The following is a 26,267-nucleotide window of genomic DNA, read 5'->3' as shown; positions in this document are numbered from 1 at the left end:
TGCTCAGACTCTTGTCCATTGAGTCGGTGATGTCATCCAACCATCTCATCCTCTGTCACCCCCTTCTCCTCTTGCCCTCAATCTTTCCCAGCATCAGGGTCTTTCCCAATGAGTTGGCTCTTCTCCTCAGGTGGGGCCAAAGTTTTGGAGCTTCAACTTCAGCATCAGTCCTTTCAATGAATATTCAGGATTGATTTCCTTTAGGATTGACTGATTTGATCTCCTTGCAGTCCAAGGGACTCTCAAGAGTCTTCTCCAGCACCACAATTCAAAAGCATCAATTCTGTGGTGCTCAGCCTTCTTTACAGTCCAACTCTCACGTCCGTACATGACTACTGGAAAGTATTTTGTAGCAGTTTTGTGAAAGCAGAAGCAAGGTGTGGGGTGAGCCAGGGCAGATGGGATCCTCGCAGCAGCCAAATTGTGAGACCTGACTTCACCTCTCTAAGCCTCAGTTCCTCCTCAGTAAAGTGAAGCTATGAATAGTATTCCATTACCACTTAATGCCTGGGTTGGGGAAAGCCCTCCATAAATGTTAACAATGAATGTGATTAGTGGTAGTGGTCATGATGATAGTGGCTCCCCCATAGTTTGGAGGTGTCAGTGAGATGATGTGTGTAAAGCATGTCAGTGTAAAACATTGCTATGCAGTGAGTGCTCAGCAAACATTAGCTGTCATCATTATTATTGTTATCATTATTATTTTCTGGTGCGCTGAGGTGGAGCCTCACGCATGCCCTGAGCCCTGCTCTTGCTCCTGAGGGCCCTGGGGTTGCTGCCCGCTGATGAGTCCAGCAGGTCCTTCTAGAATGCTCCATAGGCCCATCTGCCCCCTCCCATTTGCTCTCCAGCACCCACCCTGCTGTCTTACAGGCCCCTTACTGTCCTCTCCCTGTCCCAATGTCACTGTCACTTGCCCATCCAGGATTCCCCAGGCATCACCCCTTTGGGGGTTTCCTGGCAGAAAGGGGTCCCCAGAACCTTGTTTCTGCCTCTTACCCCAGCCCAGCCTCCCCCAGGCCTGGAATCTGACTGGGTATTGTAACATAGTAGCTGAATGAACTCCAGTTTCAAAGGTTAATATCAAAATCTGGAGTGGATTACCTAAAAATTACTTACAACACCATTAAAATTCTGAACTCTTTTTGTTGTGGCTGTAAATTAATTTAAAATGTCAGGTTTTTTGAGAAATCCAATAAGAAATTGAGCCAACAGAGCAATCTGCAAACTGTCTGGCAAAGAGGAAAGTGTGTCTCTTCAATCGACAAGGAAAAATATGGAGCTTAACTGGAACCATATGGCTTAGTACTTGAGAGAAATCTGCTGAAGAGGGAGGGCGGCTGGGGGGAGAAGGGAGGTAGGAGCTCAGCTGACAGCCACACACATGCAGCGCGAGGCCAGAGGGGAGCAGGGCCAGCGCGGCGGCCTTGGCGCGGCCGAGGGGCCTGGCAGGCGCCTGGCACATGGCCTACTTGGCTGCCCCCTGTTCGCGGTCACCGGGAGGCCCCAGGCGGCAACTTGGTCCGTCCACCGTCTTAACACATTCTTGCTGTGTCCATCCAGCGCTCCCCGGCCAGTTTGGGAATCCTCCCCGCTCCCCGGGGGAGCCCAAGCACCCCCCCCACCCCTCCTCCTTCCAGGGGAGCACGGGCATGAGTGTCCCAGCCTGGGACGGCCACCTGCGTGTCTTGTGAAGGCCACCGCCTCCCCTCAGCCCTCTCTGGGCTTCCTCCCGCCAACATGTGGTCCCCATTACTCCTGAATTCCCCCAGATTTACAACACATTAAGTAATTTGTAGGTTATTTCAACTTCAATCTGCTAAAGTTGAGAAAATCAAAATTAAATTCAAACCACAAGGGAACTTCAAAGAAAGAGGAGGAAGAGGACGAGAAGAACCCGTGAGTGCGTTCTCGTCTTCAGTCGCGTGTGTCCCCTGATGTCATCCTCGGGTGGAGGGGTGGCGCTCTGTCTGCCTTCCTCTGTGCCTCCCCTCTCCCTCCTGCAGGCCCCCACCTCCGGACAGGACAGTGTCCCGGGTGTTCCCTCTGAGTGGGGATGCAGAAGCCCAGGGGCAGCCTGGGGTCTTGTGTGGGGCCTGTGGTCTGGGCTGCGGGTGAAGCCCCTCTAACTTGTAACACTCTCCCCACTCCCGCTGCCCAAGCCCTCACCCCACCCCAGCTGGCTAGGGTATTCTGGAGCTCCAAGGCCTGTCTGTTTCACTTTTCCGACCCATTTTGAGGGGAATCTCCACCAATGGCTGTTCCAGCTCCCCACACGCCTGGGACAGCTGACAGCTGGTAGGTACCACCTGGCCCCCTCGGTTTAATAGCTCAGGTTACCTTATTTTGCTTTCTACCCTTTAAAGCAGCCTTGTAAATAAGCAAACACTTGGTGCCAAGCACCTTCGGCACCTCGCCAGGCTGGTAAATATTTTAGTAGTGACTTGGTAACAGTTGTGTTCACTTTGATTTCCTCAGAAAGGTTCTTGGTGCTGGGGAGGGGGCTGGCTCTGGGAAGCAATTTGCTGGTTATTTATAGTCCAGCTCTGGCCACATGGCCTTTGCTCTAACCCTGCGGATTGTATGCTGGGGTATTTTTAAAGCTGATGTGGCCTGACTTACACCCCTTTCTGCAAAGATGTGGGGGGCATTCTTCTACCTCTCTGAAAGTGCTCCATGAAGAAAGAGCTCAAAGGTCCTGGATTTGGGAAACAGATTCTAGATTTTGTCCCCACCCAGAACTAGAATGAACTAAGAGACTCGGGCAGACCCTATGTTCGGTGTGAGTTAGGGACTGATCCCGGCTGATGTGGTTTGGACTTAGGGAGAAGCCCGGAATCTGGGGAAAGGAGGTCTTTGGGGTTGGAGTGTGTAACACTGAAGCACCGCCACCTGAGATGGCCAGAGTCAAGCTGACCATGAGAGCAGCCAGGTTGCAGGAGGGAAGTAGGTGGAAATGCATCACTGGGATGTGTTGTCTTGGCATCTGGTTCTTGGAGGAGCTGTACCACAGGGAAGAAGAGCCAAGGTAGATGAAACGGGGTAGGGAGCCTAGAATATGATACCCTGGGGTCCAGGCATCCCCTCTAAGCCAGGAGTCCCCACCTTTTGGGCACCAGGAACCGGTTTTGTGGAAGAAAATTTTTCCACGGACCAGAGGCAGAGTGGTTTCGGGATGATTCAGGTAGATTACATGTATTGTGCACTTTCTTTTTTCTCTTTTTAAACAATTTTATCTTTATTTTTGGCTGTGCTTGGTCTTCCTGCTGCTCAGACTTTTTCTCTAGTTGCAGCGAGTGGGGAAGTACTCTGTAGTTGTGGTGTCTGGCCTCTCATTGTGGTGGCTACTCTTGTTGCAGAGCCTGGGTTTTAGGGCAGGAGGGCTTCAGGAGTTGCAGCTGCTGGGCTCTAGAGCACAGGTTCAGTGCTTGTGGTCCCTGAGCTGAGGTGCTCCTCGGAATGTGTGGTCTTCCTGGATTAGGGATCCAGCCCCTGTCTGCTGCGTTGGCAGGTGGATGCTTTACTACTGAACCACCAGGGAAGTCCTATGCACTTCAGTTTCATGCCGCCGGTGATCTGCCAGGAGGTACTGGCCTGTGGCCAGGAGGTTGGGGACCCCTCCTCTTAGCCATGAAGGGGCCCCTATAAGAGCAGGGCCTCTCTGCCCGGTGCTAGGAAGCTGGTCTCACCCAACCAGACCTTGCTCATCCCGCCTTCCATAGCCTGGGTTTCCATGTGCTGCTCCCAGGGTAAGTGAGAGGCCATGGGGTAGGGGACAGGCATCTTTAATAAATAGACTGCTCACAGTGACAGCCACTTACTCCTTTGTTTTATGAGAGGTTTCTGTACAGATGGGTTGGTTTTAAAGGGGTTCAAACTCAGCACAGTGAGGCTGTATCAATGGTCCCCGAACCCTAGTGCCTCAGGTTGTGCTTGTGAGTGTCTGCAAGTGGACACAAGCTAAGCAGGAGCGAGGCTCGTCTGTTCTCATTGGCTAATGGTGGTGGGGAAGACCGGGGAACATGGGTGCTTCCGGGCCACCTAAGACAGGATCAGTGTTCCCCGAGACCTTTCTTCGGGTCCCTCCCTAGAGGTGGGGCCTTCACATCTGGCGCTTACAGCTGAGCTCCATTCAGCTGACCAGCCAACCTGCTGCCACTCCCCAGCCACCCGCCCTTCCCCCTTGGGCCCCTGGCGCCATGATGCTTGCCTCCCGTCTGCACCCACGCACACCCCATTGGTGCTCAGCCGTCGTGGGCGCGAGTCAGGTGAGTGGCAGACCAAGCAGCAGACCGGCTCACCTCCTTCCCGCGGGACTGGTGCCAGGGCTGTGCTCTTCCCGGAAGGCTTCCAGGCTCCCCCGCATGGCATCCTGTTGAGCCTGTTCCCGGGGTGCGGGGGCAGGCCTTTTGGGGGGAGAGCGTCTGCCCTGTGCTGCCCTGGCGCCAGCTCTCCCTGGAGGCCCTGGCGGAGTTGCCATAAGGAAGCAGCTGGGCCAGGGCAGGAGATGGGGACAGCTGAGATGGGGGTCAGTGGGAGGCGGCCACCTTCCTGCCACCACCGTGGCCCTGCTGAGAGCGACCTCTGACCCCTGGGCTGGTGTGCATTGGTGTTCACTAGATCACTGTTGCTTTGCTGACCTCCGGTGACTTTTCCTGAAAGAGGCAGAGCCCTCACTGTACCCTCCGCTGGGCCCAACACCCACAGAGGGTCTCTGGGACCCCCATGGCTCCTTGGCCTTGCCACACTGGCTCCCCGGCCCCCAATTTTCAGTGTTCTCAGAACTCTGGGGAGTCCCACAGGGGAGACAGGAAGGAAGAGAGGCCTTCTTTGAACGCCCAGAATGTTTATGCTCGAGTGCTCAGGGATCAGCCTTCTAAGCCACTGGAGCACAGAGTCTTGCCTTCCAGTCTTCACTTGTCTCCTGGCCCCTGTGTGGGAAAGAAGCTGCTTTAGTGAATCTTCTTCTGCCCCTTGGCCTTGAGTGTGGACTGTGTGGCACCCAGAACCCTGTTGTCCTTTACCCGATAACTTAAGCAAAACATGTCTTTTCCAGTCCCCCTCTGTGGCCTTTGGAAACAAGGATATCCAGCAACCGTCATCTCCTCCCTGGTCTCCCTAAAGGAGGCCTCATAGTCCTACTGAGGGGTCAGAGCTGCTCAGGGGAGATGAGGCTGTGACAGCTGACCCACCCCCTTCAGTGTAATCGGGGGAGAAGGGGTGACATGACAGCCAGTTGCAGTGGGTCCCTTGTTGTTGTTCACTCAGTCATGTCTGACTCTTTGCGACCCCATGGACTGCAGCATGCCAGACTTCCCTGTCCTCCATCACTGTCTCCCAGAGTTTGCTCAACCGTGTCCAAGTGGCACCTTAAGAAGAAGATGCCACGCCTTGCATCAGTTTCCCCAGGTGACTTCTCTCCACAAGTGCTGCAAGGACCTCAAGGTGAAAGAACAGGAGAAGCGAGAGAGAGGCAGTGGAGGGCGGGAACCAACAGGACCCTAATAGCCTTTCTCTCCTTGGAACGGCCTCCACCTTCCAGTGGGTAGGAGCAAGTGGCAAAAAAGCAGTTGACCTGGAGCAGGGCAGGAAGGTATATGGGCTGAGGCCTCCCCCCGCCTGTCAGATCCAGTGGAGATCAGGCCTCTTCTCTTCCGGTCTGGACATCAGCATCTAAGTGGTGAAGTACGCTTCAGGAAGGAAGATGTACCGGCAAGTTCTGTAGAAGGTTGGGACCGCCCCCATGGGCCAGAACTAGTCGGAACCTCGGCCTTCATTGGCCCCAGACACAGTTCTGGTGGGAGGGGCCTTGCCCACAGGTAGCCGGTTGCCCTGTTTCTCCTTGATGCCTCGTGGATGAGTCCTGGTTTCAAGCTCCCTGAGAGCTGGGAATGGAGGAGATCCTATGAAAATGATGATATGTGACAATCAGTCACAGCAATTAGTGTTTTGGTTAACAGGCCTTTTTTGTTTTCTCTCACCCAGACAGAATGTCACAAATAAATCCTCTCCTGCATTTGCATATTAATTGGATCGGAGACGTCAAGCATCTTTCATTAAAGAAAATGATCTGCATATTTGGAGACATAAAATAGTTATTTTGATGGGTTTTTTTCATAAGATCAGGGGGTGGGGGAGGTAGGTGATGGGAGCAGTAGAAATTGAGGTAGAGTGAAGGCAAAGCCAGCCAGCCCCTCCTCTGGAGTTAACCCTGTGCAGCCTGGAAGTTGATAGGCCCACCTTGGACAGAAGATCATTTATATGTGAATAAACCCAAGAGTCAGGGGCCCTCCCAGGCATCGAGTCCAGGAGCCCAGCTTGACCCCTGAATGGAAGGGGTCCCCACTGGCATTTTGGCAAGGAGATAGGCTGCAGACCCCACTGCCGTCCTGCTGGGAGGGGTCCGGCACCCACCTGTGTCTTGGAGCTATGGCTGGCTTTGCCCAGCTCTCTGTCCTTCCCGTCTCACCTTGAGCCCTCCACTCCTGCAGCCTCCTGCTCTCCCTCTCCCCTTGACTTACCCGTCAGTGCCCTCTTTCTGCATCCTCTCTGACCTTCGGCTTCCCTCTGCACTCTCATTCTCTGCCAGCCGTCATCCCTCTCCCCAGATGGAAAGTTGTCTGGGGGTAGCAGACACAAAGCCTGGAGTCATTATCACACACACTCGAAATAACCCAGAAAGCTGCTGGGCCCATATTAGGGCATGAGTCCCCATGGAAAGCTGTGTGAATGTAGGGTTTTGATAGGCAAGTGTGACTGCCACGGGTCATCCTGTTTCTCCTCCTGCCTTAAACCCTAGGTCCTCATTGGCTGAAGTAGCCAAGGGTGATGGGCAAGACCTCTCCTAGACATGTCTGAGCACCCCCGCCCCGGGCTCTCTGCCATCCCAGCTCCAAAGGCACAAACCCAAGTGCTGTACTCCGGATAGAGAGGTGTTTAGGTGATGACGATGATGATGACAATTGCCGTCACTTTTTGCACATAGAAAATGTGTAGACGCTTTGTAAGAGCTTTGTGCTCATCGTATCCTGGAATCCCCACCACGGCCCTCTGAGAGCAGCACCGCGAGTGAATGAGTGGTGTTCAGTCGTGTCTGACTCTTTGCGACCCCAGGGACTGTACCCCACCAGGCTCCTCTCTTCATGGAATTTTCCAGGCAAGAATATTGGAGTAGGTTGCCATTTCCTACTCCAGAGGATCTTCCCGACCCAGCAATTGAACCCAAATCTCTTGCATCTCATGCATTGGCAAGTAGATTCTTTCTGAGAGGGACACACATTTGATGAACCAGGAAACTCAACCTCAGAGAAGCCAGATAACATGCCCTTCGATACCCACTGGGGTTCAGAACTTGCAGCCAGAGCCAAGCTCTTCACACTGTACTTGGGGAGAGGGGGTCCTCTGGGCCATGGGGACCAGTGGGAGTCTGGTTCCTGAATTGGTGGCAGCCAACTGTAGTTCCTGGGCATGAAGTCAGAGGACTGGTGTGGAGACTCTGTCTCTGCACTGCTGCCTCCTGTCACCCCACCAGGAAGCCCTGCCCATGTTCCCAAGATTTGCCTTCCCTTGAGGGGCAGAGAGGGCTTCCCAGGTGGCCCTTGGTAAAGAATCTGCCTGCAACGCAGGAGACGCAGGTTTGATCCCTGGATCGGGACGATCCCCTGGAGAAGGAAATGGCAACCCACTCCAGTATTCTTGCCTGGAAAATCCCATGGACAAAGGAGCCTGGTGGGTTACAGTCCATGGGGTCACAAAAGAGTCAGACACAGCTTAGCAACTAAACAACAGTGAGAGGCAGAGAGGTGACTCCAATGTGTTCTGTAGGCCTTGGAACCCTGAGGATGCCTGTTTCAGGCCTGCCAGAATCACTCATGCTCTTTGTGTGCCAAGTTGGGCCAAGAAATTTGGTTCTAATCTGGGTCTTGCCTTGCAGTGCACAGGCTCCTGGATGCACAGGGGTTGCCCCAATGCATAGCCTGGCTCCCTGGCTGAGTGGTACATCTGCTCACCTGTGCACCACCCCCTACCTGTGCCCTTCAGGTAGACCACCCCCTCATCATGCCCTGGTGTGGGCTTGGGCATCTCTTGGGAACCAATTGGTTTCATGTTGCTGCTGCCCCATAGGGCCATCACCTTGAACTTCAGGTCCTCTCTCTTCTGCCACCTTCTTCCACTGGCCATGGCACTTGGGAAGGAGCACTGCTCCCAGATTAAGGAGAAGGCAGAGTTCTTGTCGAGTGAGGGTTTTTCATTCAAAAGGAGTCAGTTTGGATTCCGGCCTGGCTGTATTAATGAGATATGCACCCCGGGCAGATCACCTCTCTTATGTGAATCTCCGTTTCTTCCCTTGCAAAAAGGGGGCCATCATTCCTCCTGTGGGCATGGGCTGAGGAGCATTCTGGTTCCTCTCTGTTGAGTGCCCCAATGCAGGCCTGAGACATAATTATATTCAGAAATTCAAATAGCAGTGCTCAGTCATGTCCAACTCTTTGAAACCCCATAGACTGTCACCAGGCACCTCTTTCCATGAGATTTCCCAGCCAAGAATACTGGAGTGGGTTGCCATTTCCTTCTCCAGGAGATCTTTCTGATCCAGGGATCGAACCCACATCTCTTACATCTCCTGCATTGGCAGGATTCTTATCACTAGTGATAATAGCCTCCGCAAATGCCAGCTGAGGGGTTTGTGACTCCCCAGTGGGTCAAGACTCTGGAAGGATCTCCGGGCTGGAGGATGGAGGTGACTATTTCCCAAAGCACCTGGCAGCTCAGCTCCAGCATGTTCCTTTCGCATTCTCTGGCCCTCGGCATCTTTGCATATGCTTCTGGCCAGGCATGGGGGAGGCCTGGTGGTCTTAAAATTCTGGGTTCTTGGAGAAGGGCCCCTGGGTGCCCTCCTTGGGGAGCACATGGACAGCCTGGGCATTTTATAGAATGTGGGGTAGTCCGGCGGCAGCTGTATCTGTTCAGTGCCAAGAAGCCAAGTTGGTTTAATATGATTGTAGCTGCTGCTTTGATAAATCAAAATAATTAAAAATAATAAATTTGATTCCTCAACCAACAGGCTGTGTGTGGGCGCAGGGCCTGAGATGACGAGCTAGGGCCAGGGAGGTGGAAGGGGGGCACTGGGACACGGGAAGGCCTGTCTTGGTGGGATCGTAAATGGGGAGGTGGGCGTGAACTCTGCAAATCGATTAAGTAAAGAGTCTTTCATTCTGCAGAGCTGTTGGCCAGCCTCGGCTGGAGCTGCAGCTGGGCCTGCCGCTGGCTCTGAGGCCTCAGGCCAACCTCGATTTCCTCATCTATCAAGTGGGGTGATAGTTCTGCCAGCTTCCCTGGTGGCTCAGATGGTAAAGAATCTGCCTGCAATGCAGGAGACCCGGGTTCGATCCCTGGGTCAGGAAGATTCCCTGAAGAAGGGAATGGCTACCCACTCCAGTATTCTTGCCAAGGAGAACTCCATGGACAGAGGAGTCTGGCGGGCTACAGTCCATGGTGTCGCAAAAAGTCGGACACAACTGAGTGACTAACACACAAATGGGGTGATAGTTACACTACCTTGCAGGGCTGTGTGAGGAATCAGGGCTTTGCTGAACCCGTGGTCAAGCCTGACAGGAACATGGTCAGCCCTGTGTTTCGTGGGTATCATTGGCCCCTCTTGGCCCTGTCCTCGTACTCCGCTTGGGTACCGCAGTGGTCAGGCCACCTGATGTGTGCACAGTGGCTGAGCAGCCTGGTGGGCCCTCCGGTTTACTAGGGGCTCCTCTCGCAGCTGCTGGGTGTTGTCCTAACACAGGGCTACACAGTCGTGAAGCCACCCCCGTCTTACCAACCCCCCTCCGCCCCCCCCCCGCCCCCCGCCCCTCGGTTGCAGGGTGTGTCTATTGATTGCTCCCTCTGGCTCTAGAGCTGGGACAGGAAGCACATGCCACTCCCTGTGGACCTGAGTCCCTGGTCAGGGTGCCGGCCGCTCTGACACAGGTGGGTGGGAGTTGGAGCCGGCAGCCCTCCCGCCCCTTGGTTCCCCCACCCCCCACATCCTCCCGGAGGAGCCGTATTTGGTGTCTGATCCACAAGAGCCTGAGCAGCTGGAAATCTGAACTGAGTGGAGGGGGCAGGGGCTGGTGGGAAGGGAGGGACAGGGTGTCTGTCTCTTTAAATGCACTTTGTGTCAGTGTGATAAGGAATTTGATGGCTTTATCAGAAATACCAAAGCTTTATTTAGCAGGGTGAGGCTCACACCACTCAGCTCCACACAATCTGCTGATAAATTGCAAAAAAGAAAAAAAACCCACCGTCTCACCAACACCCAGCACAGCAAGAAAGGAAGGACGCGGCAGAAGGAAAGGCAGAAAAGCAAAGTTGGGAGTTTTGGGGGGCTGTGATATTGTCGGGGGTGGGGGCCGTGGGACTGCAGAGACTTCCTTGAAAGAGCTGACGGGTGGGCCTTCCTCCACTCTCCTCTGGTGGCCTTCATTGGGATAGATTTTTCTGTTATTAAGTAAAAAATACAGTAATTAATTTTGCTCTTCCAGAGAAAGGGCTGGTTATGGAGATGTCTTGCCTAGCTCTTGCTTCTGTCCCTCCATCAGCCTGGCTCACCCCGGGCTCTTGGGAATCCTCCAGGCCGCACATTGGTTGTGCTGGTGAGGGCAGGACCAGCCTAGGGATGGGGATGTTGGACGGCATGCAGGACAGACCGTCAGAGGGTGAGGAGCCACCCCTTGTCCAGCAATCCCCACTCTGTACAGTGTGGCCGTGGCTGAGGAAGCCGGGCAGGGGAGGGCGTGAGACAGCCTGTATTGGGACGGGACTCCACGCCGGGGTGAGGCCTCCACCCAGGTCACAGGGAAAGTCGAGGAGCCTGGAAAGACCCTGCCTGCCCGGCACATCCCAGCATTTTGCACGCTCCCCGAGGGTTGGGCGGCTCTGGGGGAGCACCCCTGCCCCGGCCACTCTAGATCTCTTATGCCTCCGGAGGGTCAGTCAAAGAACAGAGCGACATTTCCATGCCTGTTTTCCACCTTGAGCCTTCTCCTTGCGCCCCGTGTGTGTCTTCCTGCGCCTGCTTTGTCCGGGGGAGCCCTGGGCCCTGACCCTCTGGTCAGCACACAGGCTCGAGTGCAGCCGCCCTTGCTCTTCCCCTTGACTGTCCACACTGCGCCTGGTGCCCTCTGTTCCCTAGGAGTCTTCTGATGTGAGCAGACCGGATTCAAGCTCGTGGTCCCCACCGAGGCCCCTCCATAAGACTTTGCCTCCTCTGACCAGCCTGTATGTGTGATTTGCCCTGGCAATCGAGGCAGGTATCAGAGCTCTGTGTCCACACCGGAGCTGTGAAAAAAGGAAGTTGGGTACTGGGCATGGTGGGTGACAGAGAAGGAGGCACCTCTGCGTCCCCGGTGTCTTCGGGGGGCTGTCCTCTGTCTGGCTGCACAGGGGGGCTTCTCCTGGTCCAGCTGCCCAGCTCCCCCACTCCTCACTCCTTTCTGATGGCAACACAGTCTGGCTGAGCCAGGCCTGGGGGCTCTCACTGCAGGCCCTGCCCATCCCAGGTTCACTGTCCACCACCCAGCGTTCCTCTTGGTGGCTTACAGACTTGACTGGGGGGAGGTCTCTGCCCACAGAGGGGCCCCCAAGCATGGCTAAGGGACCAAGTCTTTCCAGAGCCCACAAGCTGCCCCCTCAGACAGGATGGAGGCTTTGTTGTTGTTCAGCCGTTGTGTCCAATTGTGACCTCATGGACTACAGCATACCAGGCTCCCCTGTCCTTCACTGTCTGCCAGAATTTGCTCAAATTCATGTCCATTGAATCGGTGGATAGAGGCTGGGCAAGGCCAAAGTATGCCTCAGGGGCATTTACAGGAGCCCAAAGTCAGACTGACCGCAGGCAAGGTTCAGCGGAGTTTGAGAATAACTTTGCACTGAGCACCCTCTCCCGAGCCACGGAGGGCTGAGCCTGTGCGCTCCCTAGAGGCGGTGAACCAGAGGGACCCCCGGCAAGGTGAGGCCAGCAGGCTCAGCAAGCCCTGAGCAACAGGTCAGTCTCAGAGGAATTCCTCACTTTAGATAGTGGAGCAACAGGATTAGCCCAGCTACTCAGAGAGGGGAAGTGCAGGGCGGAGAAACAGGGGAGCTTGGAGGAGAGGGCGGGGGCTGATCTGGCCAGGGAAGGGCAGAGGGTGGAGGAAGCTGCAGAAAGGCCGTGGCTGGGAGACAGACAGGAGAAGTAAATGGAAGTGACAGGGTCAGGCCAGACCTTTGTCCTGAAGCCTGATTAGAGAGTCTGCCCTGGATTTCTGAAACTTTGGGATGTTGTCGGACAAACTGGAGCTTAATTCTGTCAGAGCACTGGGGAGATTAGAATTGACATCCTGGGAGCACATTCCTGGCTGGGCAGAAATCCAGCCCCTGCTGGGAAAGACCTGTGAAAGCATGGCCAGCCCAGCGGTGGTGGCAGGGGGTGCCCGGCAGCTGAGTAGCCACTCCAGGCTTGTGGGTTGGAGCCAGGACGTTTTGGAAGGCCAGGCTGTGTCATTGGACGGCTATGGACTAGGGGAAAGAATGGAGGCCCAGCAGGGTCACTTCTGAGTCCAAATCCTGGTCCTGGCTGTGTTGCCTTGGGAAGAGAGCTTTGGTTTGTTGAACCTCAGTTTTCTCGTCTGTAGAATGGGCCCACTAAGTCTGCCTTCTGGGCCAACTAAACTTTTCTTTTCTTTGAAGTGGGAGGCATAACCTTGGGAAGCTGAGAGGAATGGATCAGACATTTTTTTTTTTTTAAATTTTTTTCCTATTTTTGGCTGTGCTGCACAGCTTGTGGAATCCTAGTTCCCTGACCGGGGACTGAATGTGGGCCCACAACAGTGAAAACACTGAGTCCCAACCACTGGCCCACAGGGGATTCCCAGGTCAGACTTTTCTGCACTCTCAGCTGCAGCAGAGCCAGGGCCTGCTGGAGCACAAGGAGGGTTTCCTTCACTGAGCACCCTGATGTTCAGCGTTTGTTCACTGGTCAGGCAAACCCTGGCACTGTCACCCCGACGGAGTTCTCCAGCCTCCTGCCTCTGCACCAAGGGGGTCCTTTCTAGCAGCCAGGCTCCTCAGCCACGAGCAGTCCACAGGAACCCTTGGAGATGGCCGCCTCACTCTCTAAGAGCTCCGGGGAATCCCCTGCTCAAACTCAGTGAGCCGAGCAAGCCAGCCTCCACTCCAGGGCGTGGAGGACCAGAGTGAGGGCCCAGCCCTGCAGCCGCAGAGCAGGCCGTTTCTAGAAGAACAGAGCGGTCCCTCCCCACTTCCCTCCTGATCCTAATGACTTTCAAATATTGGTAAATATTTTGGCTAATGCAGGCTCTCGTGGCAGAGAGCAAAGCTGTGTGCAGTTCAGGACCTACAAATTATTTATTAAAGATCTGAGATGCGGTGCAATTATGTGGAAAGAACCCCAAAAATTAAATAAATAAGTAACAAAATAAATAAATAACAGCCACACTGGCCTCTTGAAGGCTTGGGGAGCTGCATACATGATTGCCGTCTTGATGAAATCCCCTCGGATGTAATGAGCTGATTTTCTGCTGTTAATATTGCATCTGCTGATGAAGGATTCGTTAGGATAATGGAACGAAGCTAAAATATAAATGACTCCCTGTCAAGAAGCAGCTTTTGTTTGTTGATCTCCTGACAGTTCCCGGGCCAAGACAGGGGTTTCTGTGTGCACACGCATTCAGGAGCAGCCAGGAGGGTGGGCTGAGGGCTGGTGGGGGCGAAGGGGACTGTCCCGAGGGCCCGGCTCCCTGGTTATCCTTGGCTTTTCCTGCAAGGGGGAACTCCTGGTCCTCGGGGAGACTTGGAGTCCTGAGGGGTAGGGAAGCCATTGACTCAGACCCTCTTTCCCCGTGTGGAGGACAGCATGTTGCACTAAGATGCTGGGCAGCAGCAAGTGTTATCTGGGGAGCCTGGCAGAGAGGTGGATGGAGTGGGCTGTGTGTGTTGAGATCCACATATGAGAGGAGCCAGACTACGTGTGCGCAGATGGTCGGCAGTGCTAGAGAGACTGGACCGTGGGCTCTTGAGGGACGTGTCCTCCGATCTCTGGAGTCACCCTAGCCTTCTCATGTTGTTTATTCCATCAGCGCACATGTGAGGCCTGGGAACACCTAGGGCAGGAGTGCACGATGTCCTTGAGGACAAGAGGGAGAGGGGACCTATCTGAAAGAAGGATAATTCACCTTCTGCCCCCTTGCTTGGCTTGTCTAATATCTGTGCTGAGCCACCATGCGGGAATAGCCTTCTCCTCTCCTAGATGGAGCTCCCTCTTTTCTTTTTTTTTAATGTATTTAGTTTTTCTTTTGGCCACACCACACGGCATAGGGATTAGTTTCCTAACCAAGGATAGAACCCGTGCCCCCTGCAGTGGAAGTGCAGAGTCCTAACCACTGGACTGCCAGGGAAGTCCCTCCTTCATCTCTTCCTCCTCCTCCTGTTTCAGCTATGGCATTTCTCTGTATTGTGGCAAAATGCACATAGTGTAAAATTTACTGTTGTAACCCTTTTAAACTGTACAATTCAGGGGCATTCCATCATCTACAGTGTTGTGGAACCATGACCAATATCTGGTTCCAGAAGGTTTTCATCACCCCAAACAGAAACTCTACACCCATTAGAAGTCCCTCCCTGTTTCCCCCTTCCCCTTGCCCCTGACAACCACTAATCTGTTTTCTGTCTCTATGGATTTGCCTATTCTGAATATTTCATGTAAAAGGAACCATATAGTGTGCGGTGTTTTGAGTCTGCCTTCTTTCACTTAGCATAATGTTTTCAAGGTTCATTCTTTGTAATGGCCTGTATGAGAACTCCATTCCTTTCCGTGGCTGAATAATATTCCATTGTGTGAGTGATCCCATGTTGTTTATCCACTCATCTGCTAATGGACGTCTGTGCTGTGTTCACCTTTTGGCTATTGTGAATGGATCCTCTATGACCATTGGTGTACAAGTTTTTTGTTTGAGTCCCTATTTTCCATTCTTTCAAGTACTGACCTAGGAGTGAAATTCCTAGACCTCTCCCCTGCTTCTTAAAGGCAGGGCTCCTGAAAGCTAATAACAGGTAATATTTGTTGAGCACGTACTATGTGCCAGACCATGGTGTTGTGTGTTATTTCACAGAGTCTTCGCAGGAACCGCAGAATGGGAGATCTGTGAGGACTGTCTTTGGTTACCAGTGTTCTCCAGGTCTAGGGGAGTACTCAACATACAGTAGGTGCTCAAGAAATATTACTGAATGAACTGTCTTTGAGGTGGGGGCTCATACCCTCCGCCTCTTCAGTTGTAGAAGCTGAGGCCCTGAGAACTTAAGCAGCCTGCCTGCCCCAGCAGATACCATGGATGGTGACTGAATCAGGATTCAGAATCGGGTCTTACCTACTCTGCTGTTGCTCATGTAAGCAGTGTATTTTACCTTCCTTAGGCCTAGCACAGTGTCATGAGCATAGGACATACTCAGTGAATATCTGATGATCATTATGGAGTAGGGACGGAAAGAGATCTAAGTCAGTGCCCTGGAGGAGGGCTGGGCAGGGCCCAGAGCAGGTGTTGTCCGTCTGTGCATCTGTCTGGTAGAATGCACCGTCTGTCCAAGGAGGCACTGCCTCACCCACTTTGAGCCCTGAGCTGCATAGACCACATTGGACACTGCTGAGCGCCCCTCCCAGCACCTGGGAGAAGCCTTCTTGCTGACAGCTTTGCCAGATCCATTCTTTTTTTTTTTGCCAGATCCATTCTTTACCTTGACCTTCAAGGCCCTCAGACAGGGGAGAGCAAAAACCCAACCACCCACCTGGGCTGCTTTTCTTGGGGAGAGCATGGACGCCAGGAAGATCTGAGCCACCTCTGCCTGGAGTGATCAGGCGGGGCCTCTGAGGGCTCGGGAGGAGCGGGGAGGCTGGCCCTTCTGCAGTCCTAGAGAGAAAGGCACAGCCTCCCCTCACAGTCCAAGCCCATGGCAGGGCCTGTCTTGGCTTCTGAGACAGGAAAAGGGAGGGCAAGCCTGGTGTGAGGACCACAGAGGACAGCATCCTGCAAAGGAGCCAAGGGCCTGGGCAGGGAAGGCGTGAACCCAGAGGGCAGCTGAGGGGTGCTGAACCTGCAGAGGCTTCGGCCCCTGCAGGACAGGTGGGTCAGCTGGGTACCTACTGAGCTGGGATTTTCTTGAGAACAAGGTGGGGAAATCCCTTCCCAGCCCCAAACTCCTAGACCCTTCCTCTTGACCCAGTGCAGAGTTTTCAGGATTCTGGCCAAATCCCAGCCCAGGCTGTTTGCAAAACCCCACTTGCCTCCAGAACCAATCCAGAGGCCTGGCGCTGACCCCCACCTGCCTCGGGCCAGCCTTGGAGTACGGGGCTCTTTTCTCTAAACGGGATGGACAATCCACCCCAGCCACCGCCTCATCTGGGCCCGGCACCTGCTGGATTGTGTGGGCCCTCGGCCCCCCCAGGGTCCTGCTAACCACTGTGTAAAAGCTCTGGGCTTCCTCTGACCTTTCCGCTTTGCCTGGTTATGTGGCGGCCATCCCGCTGACATGCCTGCCCGGGCGTCATGGCCGGGCAACTGCTCAGGCCCTGCCCGCAGCCTGCGCCCAGCAGCTCTGCCATCCGCTTTCTCTCCTTCCCCCTGGTTCCTTGCTCTCCCTCTCGTTCTCTCTTTCTCCTTCTCTCTCTCTCTCTTTTTCACTCTTTTAACATGGTTTTCCTAAAAAGTTTTTTAATCAATCAAATTTGAGGCAGAAAATAGGTTTTGTCACGCCTGGTCCCGGGGTGGTGTGGCTCTCACTCAGGCTTCTGACAGCTCCTCAATGCAGGAAGGAGGCCAAACAGAATATTTCTCGGGGAAAGTGCCCGTTTCCATGACACTGCCCCTTGTTGTCTGCGCTGCCCCCCTCCTCAAGCTGCCGCTGACATGGCCTCAGCCCTGTGAAAGGGCCTGGCCGGGGAGGGGGCTGTGTGCAGGTGGGGGAGGGGGCAGGAGGCAGCATGGGGATTTGGTGGGGGGGCGGGTAGATGGGCCGACAGCTGCCCCGGGCCGCCCCTTGTGGCCTGAGAGGGCTGGGGAGCAGGTAGGGGCGGCAGGGCCTGGAGCCTGGCCCTGTGCTGCGTAATCAGCTGAGCCTCATAAATATGGAGCCGGGGAACTGGGGGTGAGATGCTCCGAAGCCAAGTCCCGGAGGGTCGGCGTCTCCAGCCAGAGGGGACTGACTGCAGGCGGATGAGGCCTCTTCGGGTCCTGGTATGCTGGTCACTGCAGCTTCTTCACCCTTCCCTCCCTGCACCCCTGCCCTCCGGCCTTTCCTTCCACCCCTGGCCTGTGGCAGCCCCCTCCCCACCATCTCTGACTCCCTTCTCACCCTCCCTCCACTCCAGCACCCCCTGAGCCTCTGGTTCCTTCTGGCTCCCAGGTCCTCGGTCCCCGCGGCAAGCTCCTGCAGGCCCTCTGCGCCTTGTCTGTCCGCCCCGCCTGCCCTAGCCTCCTTCCCACCTCACTCTTTTACCCTCTCCCCTCTCTTCTACTCTTCTTGCTCTCTTTTATAATTAATGATTAGTTTTAATTGGTTTGCTTAGGCGGCCTGACAGCAAATTAACAGAAGGCAGCTCAGGGCTGCCAGGCTCGGGCGAGAGACCACTGCACTTCCCAGCCGGTCAGGGGAGGGCAAGGGCAAGGCTGACCTCCAGACTCTGCCTGGGCCTGCGGGCTGGCCAAGCAGGCTCTCAGCGGATGAGTGAGGCCACACCTGGGCTGGCGCAGTGGCCAATGGGAAGAAGGCAAGAGGGTCTTCACATACAATCCAGGCTCACGTTTGTCAACTTTCTCTGTGTGCTTTTGTTCTCTTTCTCCTCCTCATGTCCCCTTCCATGTTCTCATTCATGTTAGGCATCGTCCACATCTTCTGAGATTAAGGTCAGGTAAAAGGAGGGCAGGGGCCCTGTCTTTAGTCTGGGACAGGGCTTCATTCTGATCTTTCCCTGTAGCACTATGGGGTTAGAAGCTTGATAGGTCTGGGCCAAGATCTTGCTCTTTCACAAGGACAGGAGGGAGCAGATAACAAGGCTTGTTGTCATTGTTAGCTTAGCTGCTGGTCTACAGTCAGCTACCACAGCCCAGAAGCCAAACAGATCCGGTTCTATTTCTGATTTGCCCTGTACCTCTGCACAGAGCTCAACCTCTTGATCCTCAGTTTTCTGGTCAGAATACTTCAGTTAAAGAACATTAGATGAGTGCATGGATGGGTGGATGGGTGGATGGATGGATAGATGCGTGAATGGATAGCAGGCAGAGAATGTGGCCAGCATCCCTGAGCACATTACTTCTCTTGCTTAGCTTAGAAGGGTTGCACTTATTCAGCCTTCCTAAGTGTGGGGGGTCCTCTTCTGCTCTGTGTTTTCCTACTTGGTACCTCCCCCGGGCCTTGCAGAATCCTTCTTTAACTGTAGCAGCTTTCTGATTCTCCACCAAGCCCAGGGTGTGCCCAGTCACTCACTCACACAAGCCAGAACCAAACTTCAGGAAGAGTGAGAGGCAGAGAGAGACGGGAGAAGAGGCCCAGGCAGGACAGAGAGAGAAAGTTGAACTTCTCAGGTCCTTCTCCTCCGGGGTTCCAGGATCCACCGAGTGTCCCAGATCCCACCCAGAGACAGCCTCCATGCTTCAGTCAGCCAGGCCATTGCCCCAGGGGCAGGGGAGGGACAGGACCCCAGTTCTCGTCCTGGTCCCCGCATGGTAAGCGTCTCGGCCCCTCCCCGTCTCTCCGCCACCCCCAACCAACTCCTGGAAAGTTTCCTCCCCGATTGTTCTGTGTGATCAGATCTACGAGTTGCTCTCTAAGCTTCTTGTCACATTTTGACTTAATGAAGTGCAACTGCTAAGGGATTTGGGTTCAGCGCTCCGGTCTCCCGCGCTCCCTTGTTGTCAGAAAACAGGGGTGGTTGGGGACGGCAACACTGCGCTGCAAGTCGTTATCATTCCGGTCAGTCTGTTTAACACAAAATTAAACAAAGAACTAATTAGTGCCTCATGAATTAATAAATGCACAGTTGCCGGGGAGGATGGGAGGGGAGAAAAAGGTGGTAGAAGGGAGATATTGGAGTTGTGGAGTTGGGGGGCTTTGGGGGTTCAAGGGAGGCTGGCCGGGGTGCCTTGAGAGATCTCAGGCAGGCAGGTGTGGGATGGACCGGACAATGATGACGCCCCGCCAGGTCCCTGGCTGGCTGGCTGGGATGTGAGCTCTGACAGCCAAGCCCGCCCGGTGCTTCTCAGCAGAGGCTCAAGGTCTCCATCCTTTGCCCCGCGGCCCAGCCCCACTTGGTCTCCACTTCATCCAGCTTTCCTCTCTGACTGCTTCTTTTTTCCACTCTGCCGACCTCTGCCCCGTCTTCCATCTCAGCAGGGCTCCCCTTTCCTCTCTGCTGCCCCCTATCTCCGTCCACCCAGCTCTATGCAGAATCCTAGCTTCTCACCATCTCGGTCAGATGGGCTTCAGCGGTCCATGAATAACACCCACCACCGCCGCCCCAACTGCTCAGAGCCCACCAGAAAGCCCTGTGTCCAGCAGGGTGGGCTCCGCCCCAGTGGACACCCTCCGCCCAGGCAGCCCAGCAAAGGCAGCGAAAGCTGGCTGAGGACCCAGCCCTCCTTAGGAGAACGCGTCAAGTACAATTAGCATTATCTGTCTAAATATGTCCTGGGAACTCGAGGGCGGGCGGCGGGACTGGGTGGCATTCCAAGAGCCCGGTACAAGGTCACCTCACCTCTCGCAATCCCCCCAATCTGATTTGGGGATTACACAGCCTAAGGAAATTGGTGTTATTCCTCTTGCATCATTGATAAGCCACAAATAAGAGAGTGGGGAGGAAAGAAAAAAAACAACCAATAAACAGAAAAACAGTGTGGGTGGAGCCCTGAGGGCCCTGGGGGTGGGAGTGGGGGTGGGGATGCAGGGCCTGGCTCAGGCAAGGGCAGGTGGGCCCAGGTCAGTGGGCAGGGAGCTCCTTGGGTTTTCTGTCCACACGAGGAGTCTGTCCCATTTGAACCTGGCTCCCCAAATTCACACTCTGGGCAGAAGGGCCTGGGCCTGGCAAACTGGGCTGAGTTACATGTTGGTTAAAGACCTCCTATCTTGTTGGACTACCTTCCCTCTCCCTGGGTGGGCCCCCAGCGTGGGTTGTGACTTATCAGTGGGACCACAGGGTGGAAGGGGCTGTCTGCAGCTTGTCTCTGGGAGCTGAGGCTTCTTGGTCCCCTGGCCCCTGGTCCACTCTGGCCCCTCTCTCACCCACCTGCTGTAGTGAACAGCTTGGCATCTGTCGTTTTTATTTTCAGGGGCCAGGGGAAGAGAGTGAAGGAATGAGTGTTGCTGTGTCCTGTTACTGTCCCCAGGCCCCCTTGCTCAGCCACTGGAGCTCCAGGGGAGCACCCAACCCTTACACACGCATCTCTGCTTCCACAGATGTGTGTGCAGTACAGCTTGACTTCTCTATCTTTGGTTAGGGGAGCCCTGAGGACCATATTTTCCACTGTGATCAGCCTCTGCTGCTTTCTGAATTTTTTTCAAATTTTGGTTTGGCATGTACTTCAGTGGTCCAAAATCAGTGCCCACTCCAGGTATTTGAATTTTTGACACCCTTGGCCAACCTGGAACATCAGTCCCTTGGCCCTAGAGGGGGTGGTGGCACATTCTGGGGAATTGTATGTGTCCTGCCTTGAAAGGCTAAGAGGCTCTTCTCTGTCCCTCCTCAGGATGAAGTGACACCCCCACCGCAAGAGAGGAGCCTCTAGGACCCACGACAAGGTAAGGCCTGAGCCCTTCTGGATCCTTGCATCCTTCCCCTGACTGAGACCATGCACCTGGTATATGTTCACCCTGAGCCGTGCCCAGTCCTGCCGAGCACCCAGGGTGGGTCTGGAAGATGGAGATAGGGAATCGGAGGCACACTCCCCATTTGAACCTGGCAGGAAAAGATAACCCTGGTAGAAGTGTCTCAGATTGATGGTTAGGCTGGAAATGGGCTGGGGACCTGTGGATCACTGACTTTGGGTGTGGAATCTGTTCAAGGCAGCATCAGACTAAGGTGTCAGCTGCCTGGCAGGACCATGCCCAGCTCTCCATAGTGCTGTCTCCCCCTCTGGCTGCTGCCTCTCTCCCTGGAGGCTCTGCTTGCAGCTCCTGCTTGGGAACCACACGGACTTGAAAGCCCTCGAAGTCCAGTCCTGCCTGTCCTGGGAGGCTGCCACCCACCCCCCTGGCCTCCTCCTCCCACCATGGGACGCTGGCAGGGAGGAGGCCCCAGACTCTGAGCCCAGAGCAGGCTGCTGTCCTTCCTTCCCCTGGCCTGGTTGGGCCTTCACAGACTGTCCCAGTCCTCCGGTGGCTGGAGGAACCTTGGGGGCCACCGGGCCTCGGCCCCAGGCAGTGCTGTGTCAGAGGTGACCGGTGGAACGCCAGTGTTATGTAAATAGCGGGGCCTGCCCGGCGGGCGAGCTAGCTGGCTGCAGCCATCCATCATCCGTGCGCGGCGGGGCGGGGGACAGACACGGCACCGCGCGCCTGGCTCCAAACCTGTTTGTTTTCCCTTTGTCTCACGCGTTTTGGGGGCCCCGGCTGTGACCGGCTCCGGGTTTTGTCCTGCTGGCCCCCTCCCCCGGGAGGATGGGGGGAGGGAAAAGATTCACGCAGCTCCCACCGCGGCATCCCTTTCGGACTTCAAAGGCTCCCCCAGCATTGTCTGTGCCGGCGGGCAGTGGCCCTGAAAACGTGATCAGAGGCAGCCGGTGTAGGGCAGGCCCGGCCTGCGCCCTGCGCTCTCGCTGGGGCCCGTGGATTCCTCCCTTTGCCGCCAGCACCACCCTGGTTACAGCTCTGCTCCCCGGGCCTCTCTCCTCGTCTTTCTCTCCCCTGGCATCCCTTTTGACCAGCCCGACCTCGCAGCTGCCCACTCCCATCCTCTCTTAGCCATAGCCCAACACCTCTCTCTTGGTATCAGGACTCCTGGAATGTTGAGAGCTACAACTCTCTGCCCCTTCATGCCATCTGAAGCACAGTGGAGGGCTTTTTGGGATGCTGGGAGCTGGGAAGGACTGGTTCTTGAACATCTGTTTCCCATGCCAGCCCTAGTTTTCTTCTTTTCCTCCACCCTCTTCAGGTAAGGAGACCCTGACTTGCCCAGCCCTTCTTCCTACTTCTTGGCAAGGTTCAGATTGGCTACTTCTGTCCTGAAAGTCAGCCCCAGGTGCTTCCATTCTCTGGAGCAAGGCTTGGCAAAATATGGCCAGAGGGTTAACTTTGGCCCCCTGCCTGTTTTTGTAAATAAAGTTTTATTGGAACATAGCCACACCCACTCATTTGCATATCAGTTATGGCTGCTTTTACTCTAAGATGGCAAAGCTGAGTAGCTACAGCAGAGCATGTTTGGCCCGAAAAGTTTACAGTATTTACTCTCTGGCCCTTTACAGGAAAAGTTTACTGTCTCTCACTCTGGAGTTTTTGGCTCCTGTCCGCTGCTCTCTCTTTTTTTAAGTAGTCAAATAGACATACCATGAAGTTTACCATTGTAACCATTTTTAAGTGTGCTGTTCCCTAGCATTAAGTACATTCACAGGGTTGTGCAACTGCTATCCTGCTCTGTGCTCATGTCTTGCTCTGAGGCACCTGGGCAGTTGTCAGGGAGCCCCATCCCTGAGCTTACGGGACTGCTTGCAGTCCTGGTTCCTTTGGGGCCCCCCTTTCTCTCTCTCATCTCTGTAGGACCTCATCTCCTCCTGAGTCCCACCTCTCGAGAAGTCCCGCTTGTCCGCTCCTTGACAGTTTCCTCAGAGCTCTTGCTCCCAGCATCCCAGGAGCCTTGTATCTCCATCCTGTAGCCTTTAGAAATTCTCAGGTCCAGTTTCCTCTTCTGCAAGATAAGCAGAATATCTCATTTGCAGTGTTAGTCAGACAAGTTGTTGTGGTTCAGTCGCTTGGTCATGTCCAACTCTTTGCGACCCCAAGGACTATAGGCCAGCAGGCTCCCCTGTCCTTCACTATCTCCCGGAGTTTGCTCAGATTCATGTCCATTGAGTCAGTATGCTATCTAACCATCTCAAGCTTGTGAGTGGATAGGACTGAAGGTGTCTGACAGGTAGGCAACACCTACCTCCTTTGTTCCCTCCCTCCTTTGTTACTTTATACCTGCCAGAGCAGGGGTCTTCCCCCGGGCATGTTGGAGGCAGCAGTCAGCCCTCAGAAGGTTCCATGCAGAGCCCCTCTCCTGCCCCAGGACCTCTGAGTCCCTCATCTTTGAGAAGCTGAGGCTCCTCGCTTGAGCGATGCTGTGGAAGATGCTCCTCTGGGGGTGGACTGGGTGTCCCTGAGTTCTCAGATCAGTCCCACATCCTGCACATCTGCTACAGGGCCCTGGAAGTTGAATCACCTCTCGAGCACCAGTTTTTTCATCTGTGAAAGGGACTGCTATGCTCTCTGCTCTTCAGGCTTGTTGCAAGCAAGAGCTAGGATACAGGGGGGAAAGCTATGATCCTGGGGGCTGCTGAGGGCAAAGCAGGCCGAGCTGGGCTTCATTCTGGGGAAGGTGGGAACCAGGCTGCAGTTCTAGGGAGAAGGCCCTGGATGTTATGTGGGCACTTGCTCTGTCCAGGGGCAGGGACCAAGGCTGCACATCACTACTGAGCTAATCTGGGATCCGGGCTCCAAGCTCCAGAGGAAAGGTTGGCAGGGAGAAGAAGAGGGGAGGAAATTGAAGCTGTGCAGCTGTCAGAGGTCTGAGCTGGAGCCGGGTCCCCGCACAGATCACTAACTGCCCTTTCCTGCTGCTCTTGCTGCCATCTCTCTTTCCGTCCTCTCGTTAAGGGCTCCCGGCCTTTTGTAGGCTTCTGTTCCCCTCCAAGCCTTCTCTCTACATCCCATAGTTTCTCTTCCTCCTCACCTCCCCACCACCCGTGCTGCCACCCCCAACTCCATGGCACTCTCTCTTTCTCCCTCTCTCTCCTTTTCATCTACTCCGAAGGCTTTACTTTACTTCCTTGTCACCCTAATTGATTGCATTAACCTTTCAGCGTATTGGATTTCCTCGGCAGCGTGCAGAGAGCCCTGCGCAATATGCTTATAATCTGAGCCATAATGGACAGTTTGTAGTCAACAAGCCCCTTCTCCCATCTCTGCCATCGCTCCCGTTGACATCTTTCTTGCCCGGGCCACCATGGCCACTTCCCCTGCCTGCCAGGGTGGGGCGGCAGAAGGGGGCTGGGAAGCAGCAGGCAGAGCTGGAACCCATTGATAGATTTCCCTGCCTCTCCCCTGCCTCTCCCCTCGTGGCTCTACCCTGGCCCCACCTCTGCTCTTCCAAGCCCCCCAGCCTGGGCCCATGTCTGGTGGGTCCTCGCTGTTTCTAGGCTCTCTGCCTAATGAATGACTGATGGAGCCAGCTTGGATTTGGCAAATAAGAGAGTTCCTGGGCTTCCCTGGTGGCTCGGTGGTAATGAATCTGCCTGCCAGTGCAAGATACATGGGTTTGATTCCTGGGTCAGGAAGATCCCCTGGAGGAGGAAATGGCACCCCACTCCAGTATTCTTGCCCGGACAATCTTATGGACAGAGAAGCCTGGAGGGCTACAGTTAATGGGGTTGCAAAGAGCTGGGCATGACTACATGACTGAGCATATGCGCATATGATGATTCCACCAAATGGTCCTCAGAGGAAACCTCGATTGCCTGGGAGGTTTGGGGGAAGGTGACGGTGACCGCTCCAGGAGATCAAGGGTAGCTAAGAGGAAGAGTCTGAGGTCTCTGGGCTTGCCTGGCCCCTGAGCTAACCAGAGGCCTTTCTGGAACTTCTGGAAGCCAGGCCCACTCCTGGAAAGGTATGGGAGCATAGGGGAGATACAAAAAAGGGGATCTGCTAAAGGCAAGGGAAGAGAGACAGACAGTGCTGGGGCTGGCCTGGGTGCTCCAGGTAGCAGTGGCCTTTCCCAGTGGGTGAAGATGTGGATCTGTGGACACACTGGGCCCCATCTTCTCCACAGTCCCAGGATTGTATGATCTGGATCCTTGGTGGGCGATGTCTCAGTCTTTGTTTCCCATCTGATGTTTGTCAGCAGCTTTGAGCAGAACCCCTTGCCAGGTGGTAAAGAACACACCTGCCAATGCAGGAGATGTAAGAGACACAGGCTTGATCCCTGGGTTTAGAAGATCCCCTGGAGGAGGGCATGGCAACCTGCTCCAGTATTCTTGCCTGGAAAATCCCATGGACAGAAGAGCCTGGTGGGATATAGTCCATGGTGTCACAAAGAGTCGGACATGACTGAGCAACTCAGCATGCACGCATGCACCTGCCTTCATCAAAGGAACATAAATGTGATACAGGCAACAGGGCTCCAAACCAGGGAGAAGCCTTTGCAGGGCAGGAGGGCTTGCCTGGCAGGAGACTGGCACTGGGAGAGGCCAGAGAAATGAGAGCTGGCTTCTCAGGTTGGTAAGAATGGGCTCCCTCTGGTGGGTTCTCAGATGGGCACCTGCTCATCCAGCATCAGGCAGAGGAGCCAGCCCCTGCCAGCCACCTGGTTCTGGGATCTCAGTGAGTTCTGAGATCCACTGGGGCATTGGTCCTGGCCAGGGCTGCCAGCCCTCAGACCCGAAGCCTGGTCAGCTGAGCCTTCATTCATAACAGGATGGACGTGGGGTTGAATACATTAGTGTCAGGCCCGAGGAGTAGGATGCAAGCTCCCCTTAGCCCTGGTGGTACTGCTCTCTCCCTCCGCCCTCTGTCCATCATCTTCCCCTTCTCACCATCCCCCCCCAACCTCCCATCGCTCCATCACTCCAAAGGGCAGGCTTTGCTAGAGGAGGCTGGACTAGGTTCTTCCCATCCTCTCCCAGGGATTTGGGGGGTGGGCAGAGGGCACGGCAGTGAGAAGCCAAGCAGCGAATTAAAGTTTGGTGATTGTCAGTGTCAGGAGAGGCTAAATAACCCTGTAACTAGTATGAAGGTGAATTCACGGTCTGCTGCACATGGAAAATATGAGTGCTCTGTGAGACGGGGAGAGTGAGCGCAGAGTCTGCCCGCCGCGATGGGCAGCCTCCTCTCCAGGGACCCGGGTGGGGAGGCAGGAGGAGGGCCGTGCACTCTTCCATGCCTGCCAGGGAGCAGACGCCCAGGAACCCCAACCAAGTATTGAACAGGGGCGGGTTGGGGGCAGCTCAGAGGCTTGACAACCTGCTGGCTGGGCCCCTGGGCCC

General features: G+C 54.9%; 1 protein-coding gene across 3 annotated transcripts in view; it reads left to right on the top strand.

Moving 5' to 3' along the window:
- CASZ1 (castor zinc finger 1) overlaps window positions 1–26,267 on the top strand; it is a 155,116-nt gene that overhangs the window by 65,660 nt on the left and 63,189 nt on the right. For all 3 annotated transcript variants that reach the window (XM_043485629.1, XM_043485627.1, XM_043485628.1), the window contains one exon: window positions 20,781–20,832. The gene's annotated coding sequence lies outside the window, so the exon portion shown is untranslated. The remainder of the gene's footprint in view (window positions 1–20,780; window positions 20,833–26,267) is intronic.

The sequence above is a fragment of the Cervus canadensis genome, chromosome 13, assembly GCF_019320065.1.
Source record: "Cervus canadensis isolate Bull #8, Minnesota chromosome 13, ASM1932006v1, whole genome shotgun sequence".
In the NCBI taxonomy this organism is placed as follows: Eukaryota; Metazoa; Chordata; class Mammalia; order Artiodactyla; family Cervidae; genus Cervus; species Cervus canadensis.
This window is presented reverse-complemented; position numbering and strand designations above follow the sequence as displayed.